This window comes from Lolium perenne, chromosome 7, assembly GCF_019359855.2.
Source record: "Lolium perenne isolate Kyuss_39 chromosome 7, Kyuss_2.0, whole genome shotgun sequence".
NCBI classification, from domain to species: domain Eukaryota; kingdom Viridiplantae; phylum Streptophyta; class Magnoliopsida; order Poales; family Poaceae; genus Lolium; species Lolium perenne.
In genome coordinates, this window is record NC_067250.2 from 62,621,038 (window position 1) to 62,630,814 (window position 9,777).

The 9,777-nt window shown below is 40.3% G+C and overlaps 1 long non-coding RNA gene across 1 annotated transcript; it reads left to right on the plus strand.

Moving 5' to 3' along the window:
- Positions 1–939: 939 nt before the first annotated feature.
- LOC127313140 (uncharacterized) lies at positions 940–2,300 on the plus strand. The gene is made up of 3 exons (XR_007858807.1): positions 940–1,216; positions 1,551–1,585; positions 1,950–2,300. It is a non-coding gene; the product is annotated as an uncharacterized lncRNA (long non-coding RNA).
- The last annotated feature ends 7,477 nt before the right edge of the window (positions 2,301–9,777 follow it).

Genomic DNA, 9,777 nt, shown 5'->3' on the forward strand with positions numbered 1-9,777 from the left:
TTTGCCTCTACATCTCTTTCTTTTTTAGTCCTTTTGAGGTCAGATCTTTTTGAAGAAGTTTCTACAGTAGCTAATATTTTAATGGATGTTTGATATATGTTAGACCTGAACCCAAGTGAATTTATTATTTTGATTGCACTAATGCTGCTAATAAGAATTGTGTGAAGTTTTGTATGAAGGAAGTTTTCAAGTGTAGGGAGAGAAGAATGATGTAATGAGATGAAGTATGGACAAAGCTTCAAGCTGGGGGATTCCCATGTCACCCCAAGAAATATCCAAGAGGTACAAGCGTCAAAGCTTGGGGATTCCTTGGGCATCCCCTCTTCATCAACAAAGCATCAATATCATCTTTCTAGACGCTATATTTTTATTGCTTCAAATGATATGTGTTGTTCTTGGAGCGTCTTTTTTTTAGTTTTATTGTTTGCTGTAGAATATGGTTGGATCCCAGTATATTTGTTTTGGAGAATGATACACTCCGTTTTAATTGCATAGAACACTCTAGTTTTCACTCCTATTGTTATGTGAGTGTTCTCTTTTGCTAGTATTGCGTTTAGCTCTTGGTTTTTCATTCTTATTTTGTTTTGAGCTCGTTAGTTTTCTTTATTTAGGTATGATTAGCTCTCTGGTCTTTATTGATTATTATCTATGAGATATGTTTCAGATAAGTTGATTGGTGTTGGAGACGAGTAAACTGTTTCATGCTTATAGTGATGCAAAAGGAAGCTTGTCTAGACTGTGGCATAGATTTTAGCATGTCATGTTGGATGTTATTCTTATCATACGCTTAGTAGTTATTGTTGTAGCATTACTTGTCTCAAATATCTGAGAGTGCATAATGTTCCATTGAAAGAATCATGTGTTGTTTCCATCATAAAAAGCATAATACTGTGGTATTCTCCTTTGATGCTTTATTGGGCTGACTTGGCACAGGTTTCTCCAAAATCTGGAGTTAACAATACAACAGATAAGAAAACAGGGGATGACATACATATTGGACAGAGACACGCACTTTGAATGGTCGTCATATTCTGGGAAGCCAGTGCAATATTCTTTTTTTTTATATTTGGAGAATTGGTTTCATACTAATGTATGCAACCAGGTGGATGGAAGAAATCGATCAATGTCTGAGTTTTGATTTTTTGTCTCAGAAAATTCGTTTTCACTGTCAGAATCAGCTGAGTTGTTCCTTCCAAAATGGTATCATTGGAATCAGGTGATCTCTCTCATACATTTCTTCACACGTATATTGTATTAAATATAAACTTGGTCAAACATTTTTTGTCGACCATAATTTATACTGCATTATGTGATAGGAAGTCCATTCTGGAGATTTCTGTACTGTTCTTAAGAACCGCTTTATGTAATTATTGTTGATCAGGAAATATCAGTCTATTGTTGAACATGACTTTCTTTGTAAAGAGGAATTTTGTACTCCGTATATCACATACTTTGCTTCCTGAAATAATTTGATTGGCTGATCACTATGAAGTTTGCTGATCAATTACCTATGCCCCTTCTTCTTTTTCCCTGGTGGTTCGAGGATATAGGCCCAGAGGCATTCCTGTGAAAATACATAGCTGAGGTGTGTGCATCTGTGAACTTTCTTCAGAACATACTGAATTAGAATCTTTACTATTGTTGCAAAATTCCCATGTGTTGGAAGTTATCTACAATAGGGCAATGTTACCCTTACAGATTCCACCAAATACTATTAGCTAGAGCTGACTCTTTTTTTAGAGATAGTTAGATGGTACTTTGTTGTTATTTTAGTACCTAAACGTTGTCTTTTTTTGTTTCTTCTCAACTGTATATACAGGGCTTATTATTCCTCAGGCAAATACTATTAGCTAGACCTGACTCTTTTTTCGGAGACAATTAGATGGAACTTTGTTGTTATTTTAGTACCTAAACTTTGTCTTTTTTTTTGTTTCTTCACAACTATGCAGGGCTTCTGATTCTAATTGAACATGCCATCTTGCTATCCAATCTCCAGGCCACACAACAATACATTGAATCCTCTTCTAGGAAAATACGTTGGCTTCTCTTCCAAGAAAATGTAAGAAGAAATCCAGCAACGAGATGGACTTTCCGCGCCAGGACTAGATACTCTAGCCATCATGCCTGGGTTCTTCACGCCGTGCCAATTGAAGAAGCTTCGACTGATGTTGGTGAAGGGGGATTGCTAGCCATGATCATCACAAGGTTTTTAACACAATCTTCTAATGTACGACAACTAAACCATTGTATGATGCAGTGTAAATCAGGGTCTTTCGTAAAATCAAGCTTTTATGGTCAAAGTGCGGCTAGACCGATGCGTCTTGCTACATTCAGAATGGCCGGAACACGGGCGCGGCGTGCCGCCGCGCCAAGGCTTTCTAGTACAGTCTAACAGAACCTCAGGATAATACATCAGTATGAAAGGCAAAGAAAACTCAATGTGGACATCGCAGGCAAACCACGATCAGCAACCAAAACGATGTCTTGTCCAATCTAAGCAGCTGCCTGGATGCAAATCTGAACTCACGCTGTTTAACTGTGAGCTTGCCGATCTGAATAAATACAGATCCGAAAAACAACTCCGACATGGTCGCTAGACAACCTAAAGATGGAAACTGCATACCTAGATTATGACTTCGGCTTCTGCTTAACACGGACTGTTAGGATGCAACCCCACAGTTCTGTAATTAATTTAGTTCCACATCTTCAAATGAACTTTGGAAGCAAACACGCTGGTGCTATATATATAATGCCTGCTGCTGCTGATGGATATGTTGCATGTTGGCTGACGGTACACAAGGTTTGGCTTAGCGGTTCTACCAATAGATCATTTACTCTGATCAGGTGAGGCTCAGTCAGCACTTTCCAACCGTGGTAGCTGCTCTTCAAGTTCGTTGTGTTTAGTTCTAACGTAACTATTTGTTTTTCTCGGTATGAAAACAATCTCTGATACGTGTTCTAGGTGCTTCTAACAGTTGTGGCTTCGTGCGGGACAAATTTTGGATGATGCGGGACAAATTTTGGATGATGGCCATGGCAGAGTCCTAGGCTATGTATATCCTCTATTTTTTACGCTAACACGATAAGAAAGCGATCCCTATCCTTAACCTTAGCCACGTTCTCGTCAAAGAAAGTTGTGTCTCCTAAAAAAGACTGATTTCATGCGGTTGTTGTAAAAAAAATCTGGGGCAAAAGATCGTAAAATAAATTCAACCCGTAAACATTTTAAAAATATATTCCCGTTGCAACGCACGGGCAGTTTTCCTAGTGTTTACATCATGTTATGACTAAAAATCAGTCACCTAAAGCCTCTATGATCATTTAGTTTTTGACTTGTAATATACTTTATGCTTTGATTAATAATGTTTTGTCGCTATGCATGATTATGACCATTATTGCTCTCTTAGTTGGTCGATCCCAGTGTTTTGCTAACCTTCGCTTGTACTGAGTATGAGCTCTACTCGTGCATCCAACTACCAAAAACCAAAGTTTTCCAATTGTGTCCACCATACATACCTATATGTGGTATTTCACTGACACTCCAAAGTGAATTGCTTGTGTGCTACCTTCACTACAAGAAAAGTTCTGATAGACAACGTCTCAAAATCGTCCGCTAAGGGGTATTTTTCGTCGTCTATGGGCCTAACCCGACGATATGGATTCTGTTGTCGAAACTGCGTCAGGCAAAGTCCTACGACGATTTTTTCGGTCCGTCGCGCTTGGGCGCCCTTCCGCCACGGAAAATCGGACCGTTGCACAAGTGTTTCCGGGAGACCGTTGACTGCTGACGTCATGCAAACTGACACGTGGCAGACGCCGTTAACTACCAGTTAACGGCGTTAACCGGCTGAAACCCCGTGGTAGATGGTAGGCCCACACGAGGCCTGCCACGTCTTAAGCGGGCCAGCCCATTAAGTTTGCGGGCCGGGCCAGCTGACTTAGTTTGACCGGTCAACTATATAGCTGGGCTGGTCCATTAGTTACGTGGGCCAGGCCTAACCTCTAAGGTTGACTGGTCAAAACATTAATGGGCCGGCCCACTAAGCATGTGGGCCGGGCCGAATGCACTCGTTTGACCGGTCAACAGGCAAAAGGGCCGGCCCACAAGACATGTGGGACCCACTTTCCTGTTATCGGGCCGGCCCATTTAGTATGTGGGGTCCACCATATAGCAAGTGGGCCGGCCCAACAAGATAGTGGGCCGGGCCAAAAGCACAGGTGGGTCCCACTTTCCTGTTAAAGGGCCGGCCCATTTAGTATGTGGGGTCCACAATAGATCAAATGGGCTGGCCCAACAAGCCAGTGGGCTGGCCTAACCCTAAAACCCTAGCTAGATAACCCTAAACCCTAAACCCTAATTAAACCCAACATATATATAGGCCAACGACACTTCATTGCGCATCAAGGAGGCGACCAACTAATTAGCGCTGGTAAATTAATTAACTTGAATTTTGACAAGTTCTCTCGAATGAAAACACATTTGATTAAGTTGCCTCATAATATATATACAATTAGTGTGCATGCGCGCATGTCATACCTTGCACATATCATTCGTGCATATATTTCAATATATATCTGAACATATTCTTGGGGATATATATACATTTCAATCTCTCTCTCGATCTATATATCGTTGGTGGCCAAAACACACACTTATATACGCATGCACTTTATGCGCAAAGGCGCGGGTGCCTCTAATAATGGGTGTGTGCACTCGATCGATCGATGATCCCTAAACCTTCAACCCTAAAACCATAATCCCTAATCCCTAATTATACCCTAAACGTACACCCTAAACACCCTAAACACTAAACCCTAAACCCTAGACCCTAAACCCTAAACAGTACACCCTAAACCCTAAACCACTACACCCTAAACCCTAAACCCTAAACCCTAATTAAACCCTACATATATATATAGGTCAACGACACTTCATTGCGCATCAAGCAGACGACCAACTAATTAGCGCTGATAAATTAATTAACTTAAATTTTGACAAGTTCTCTCGAATGAAAATACATTTGATTAAGTTGCCTCATAATATATATACAATTAGTGTGCATGCGCGCATGTCATACCTTGCACATATCATTCGTGCATATATTTCAATATATATCTGAATATATTCTTGGGGATATATATACATTTCAATCTCTCTCTCGATCTATATATCGTTGGTGGCCAAAACACACACTTATATACGCATGCACTTTATGCGCAAAGGCGCGGGTGCCTCTAATAATGTGTGTGTGCACTCGATCGATGATCCCTAAACCTTAAACCCTAAAACCCTAGTCCCTAATCCCTAATTATACCCTAAACGTACACCCTAAACACCCTAAACACTAAACCCTAAACCCTAGACCCTAAACCCTAAACACTACACCCTAAACCCTAAACCCTAAACACTACACCCTAAACCCTAAACCCTAAACACCCTAAACACCCTAAACACTAAACCCTAAACCCTAGACCCTAAGCCCTAAACACTACACCCTAAACCCTAAACCCTAAACCCTAGACCCTAAACCCTACACCCTAAACCCTAAAACTAAACCCCAAACCCTAAACCCTAAACCCTAAACCCTAATTAACCCTAACCCAAACCCTAAAACCCTAGCTAGATAACCCTAAACCCTAATTAAACCTACATATATATAGGCCAACGACACTTCATTGCGCATCAAGCAGGCGACCAACTAATTAGCGCTGATAAATTAATTAACTTGAATTTTGACAAGTTCTCTCGAATAAAAACACATTTGATTAAGTTGCCTCATATATAATATATATACAATTAGTGTGCATGCGCGCATGTCATACCTTGCACATATCATTCGTGCATATATTTCAATATATATATATATCTGAACATATTCTTGGGGATATATATATTTCAATCTCTCTCTCGATCTATATATCGTTGGTGGCCAAAAAACACACTTATATACGCATGCACTTTATGCGCAAAGGCGCGAGTGCCTCTAATAATGTGTGTGTGCAATCGATCGATGATCCCTAAACCTTAAACCCTAAAACCCTAATCCCTAATCCCTAATTATACCCTAAATGTACACCCTAAACACCCTAAACACCCTAAACACTAAACCCTAAACACTAAACCATAAACACTACACCCTAAACCCTAAACCCTAAACACTAAACACTAAACCCTAAACCCTAACCCTAGACCCTAAACCCTAAACCCTAAACCCCAAACCCTAAACCCTAAACCCTAAACCCTAGACCCTAAACCCTAATTAACCCTAACCCTAACACCCTAAAACCCTAGCTACATAACCCTAAACCCTAAACCCTAATTAAACCCTACATATATATAGGCCAACGACACTTCATTGCGCATCAAGCAGGCGACCAACTAATTAGCGCTGATAAATTAATTAACTTGAATTTTGACAAGTTCTCTCGAATGAAAACACATTTGATTAATTAGTTGCCTCATAATATATATATATACAATTAGTGTGCATGCGCGCATGTCATACCTTGCAAATATCATTCGGCATATATTTCAATATATATCTGAACATATTCTTGGGGATATATATACATTTCAATCTCTCTCGATCTATATATCGTTGGTGGCAAAAAAACACACTTATATACGCATGCACTTTATGCGCAAAGGCGCGGGTGCCTCTAATAATGTGTGTGTGCACTTGATCGATGATCCCTAAACCTTAAACCCTAAAACCCTAATCCCTAATCGCTAATTATACCCTAAACATACACCCTAAACACCCTAAACACTAAACCCTAAACCCTAGTCCCTAAACCCTAAACACTACACCCTAAACCCTAAACCCTAAACAACACTAAACCCTAATTAAACCCTAACCCTAGACCCTAAACACTACACCCTAAACCCTAAACCCTAAACCCTAGACCCTAGCTAAACCCTAATTAACCCTAACCCTAGACCCTAAACCCCAAACCCTAAACCCTAAACCCTAGACCCTAAACCCTAATTAACCCTAATCCTAACACCCTAAAACCCTAGCTAGATAACGCTAAACCCAAAACCCTAATTAAACCCTACATATATATAGGCCAATGACACTTCATTGCGCATCAAGCAGGCGACCAACTAATTAGCGCTGATAAATTAATTAACTTGAATTTTGACAAGTTCTCTCGAATGAAAACACATTTGATTAAGTTGCCTCATAATATATATACAATTAGTGTGCATGCGCGCATGTCTTACCTTGCACATATCATTCGTGCATATATTTCAATATATATCTGAACATATATATTCTTGGGGATATATATATTTCAATCTCTCTCTCGATCTATATATCGTTGGTGGCCAAAAAACACACTTATATACGCTTTATGCGCAAAGGCGCGGGTGCCTCTAATAATGTGTGTGTGCACTCGATCGATGATCCCTAAACCTTAAACCCTAAAACCCTAATCCCTAATCCCTAATTATACCCTAAACATACACCCTAAACACCCTAAACACTAAACCCTAAACCCTAGACCCTAAACCCTAAACACTACACCCTAAACCCTAAACCCTAAACACTAAACACTAAACCCTAAACCCTAACCGTAGACCCTAAACCATAAACCCCAAACCCTAAACCCTAGACCCTAAACCCTAATTAACCCTAACCCTAACCCTAAAACCCTAGCTAGATAACCCTAAACCCTAAACCCTAATTAAACCCTACATATATATAGGCCAACGACACTTCATTGCGCATCAAGTAGGCGACCAACTAATTAGCGCTGATAAATTAATTAACTTGAATTTTGACAAGTTCTCTCGAATGAAAACACATTTGATTAAGTTGCCTCATAATATATATATACAATTAGTGTGCATGCGCGCATGTCATACCTTGCACATATCATTCGTGCATATATTTCAATATATATCTGAACATATTCTTGGGGATATATATACATTTCAATCTCTCTCTCGATCTATATATCGTTGGTGGCCAAAACACACACTTATATACGCATGCACTTTATGCGCAAAGGCGCGGGTGCCTCTAATAATGGGTGTGTGCACTCGATCGATCGATGATCCCTAAACCTTCAACCCTAAAACCATAATCCCTAATCCCTAATTATACCCTAAACATACACCCTAAACACCCTAAACACTAAACCCTAAACCCTAGACCCTAAACCCTAAACAGTACACCCTAAACCCTAATCTAAAACACATAGCCCCTAACATGGCCTAATTAATTGACCCCTTCTCTCTAGCTAATTAGTGGAAATTGCACAAAATCAAAAGGGGTCCCTCACTAATTATACATATATATCTAGATTGTGATAAACTTTTGCCCCATATTTGGTGGATGGGTGCATCTTGGCATGTAAAACAATTAATGTTTGCAAATGGCGTTGTCAAAATTTATGTATAAATGATTTCTTTCCATCCAAAGTGCATAAAATGGGAGTTTTAATGGAGAAAGTACAAATAAAACAGCTCAACATGCCTCCACACCCCGATTTTCACACGAAGTAGAGCATATTTAAAGGATAATTCCAGCGTTTTACTATTTTTCAAGCAACTTTGCTAATTTCCACCCACTCACATGACTTTATGTCGATTTAACGAAAATAGGGCGAATTTAAACTACATGGGCGGGATAGTTTGAATTGTGCGCGCGGCAAAGGGAACCGCCTATTCCTCAACCTTGTGCACGGCAAATTACACACGCAACTCCATTAAACACCACCTACCGGGCGGCCCGGCCGCATGACCCCCCACCCACCCCTACACAACTTATCCCCGTCCGTGCGAAGAGCTTCCCCTCCCCGTCCCGTCCGTGCGAAGAAGAAGCTTCCCCTCCCCGTCGTTCTTCTCGAGACGCACCGGCGGTCAAGTTGATCCACGGTAGGGCTGCTATCTCTAGCTCAATCATGCATCGGGCAAGACGGCCTAACGATTTATATTTTCTTGAGTATGCTCGAACTAATTGGCACTTTATATTTTTCCGCTCGATTTGTCCTCGATCAATTTGTTCATTTGCATGGGCATATAGAGTCAGTTCTGCACTCGATCCGTTAATTTGCTGAAATGCCATGGCAGAGTTTTGTACACGATCTGTTTGCTAAAATGTCGATGGGCATTTTTTGTTTTGTACTCGACATGATTGCTGAATTGCATAATCATGTAGTATAGTTTTGTACTCGATGGATATACATTTCCTACTTCGCCTTAAAAATTAATCACCAACCATTGTATCTCATAATTAAACAAATGGACAGAACTTGGATACTGCATGGACACTTATGTTCCCCTTCATATATAAATGGTGTTCAACCCTTTATGGGGTTTATTAGAGCTCATGAAGGTCACAACCTGGACGTGTATTGCCCGCGCTGCATATGTATGAATGGTGAGAAGAGGCCTCACCATGTAGTGGAAGATCATTTACACATTTTTGGGATGGACCGCACATATGTTAGGTGGGTTTATCATGGTGAACCATATAATGATCCTTCAGCGGGAGAAGCAGATCTTGCTCACACTGTATGTGTGCTGGCATATGTAGTTAATTATTTATATTGATGCTGCCGCTGTTTCGATCAATAGTTTGCATTGCTGTGCAAGGTTCTGTACTCAAATTTAACTTGTTGCAGATGGATGGACGGGAAGGAGAGAAAAAGCGCTTGCTTCAGGAAACGAGTTTCAGCTCTGGGACATGTGCTGTGCCAGATGAGAAGGTAAATATGTAAAACGACATTTGTTCAGGTTGCATCCCTTAGATGTTTGTCTAATCT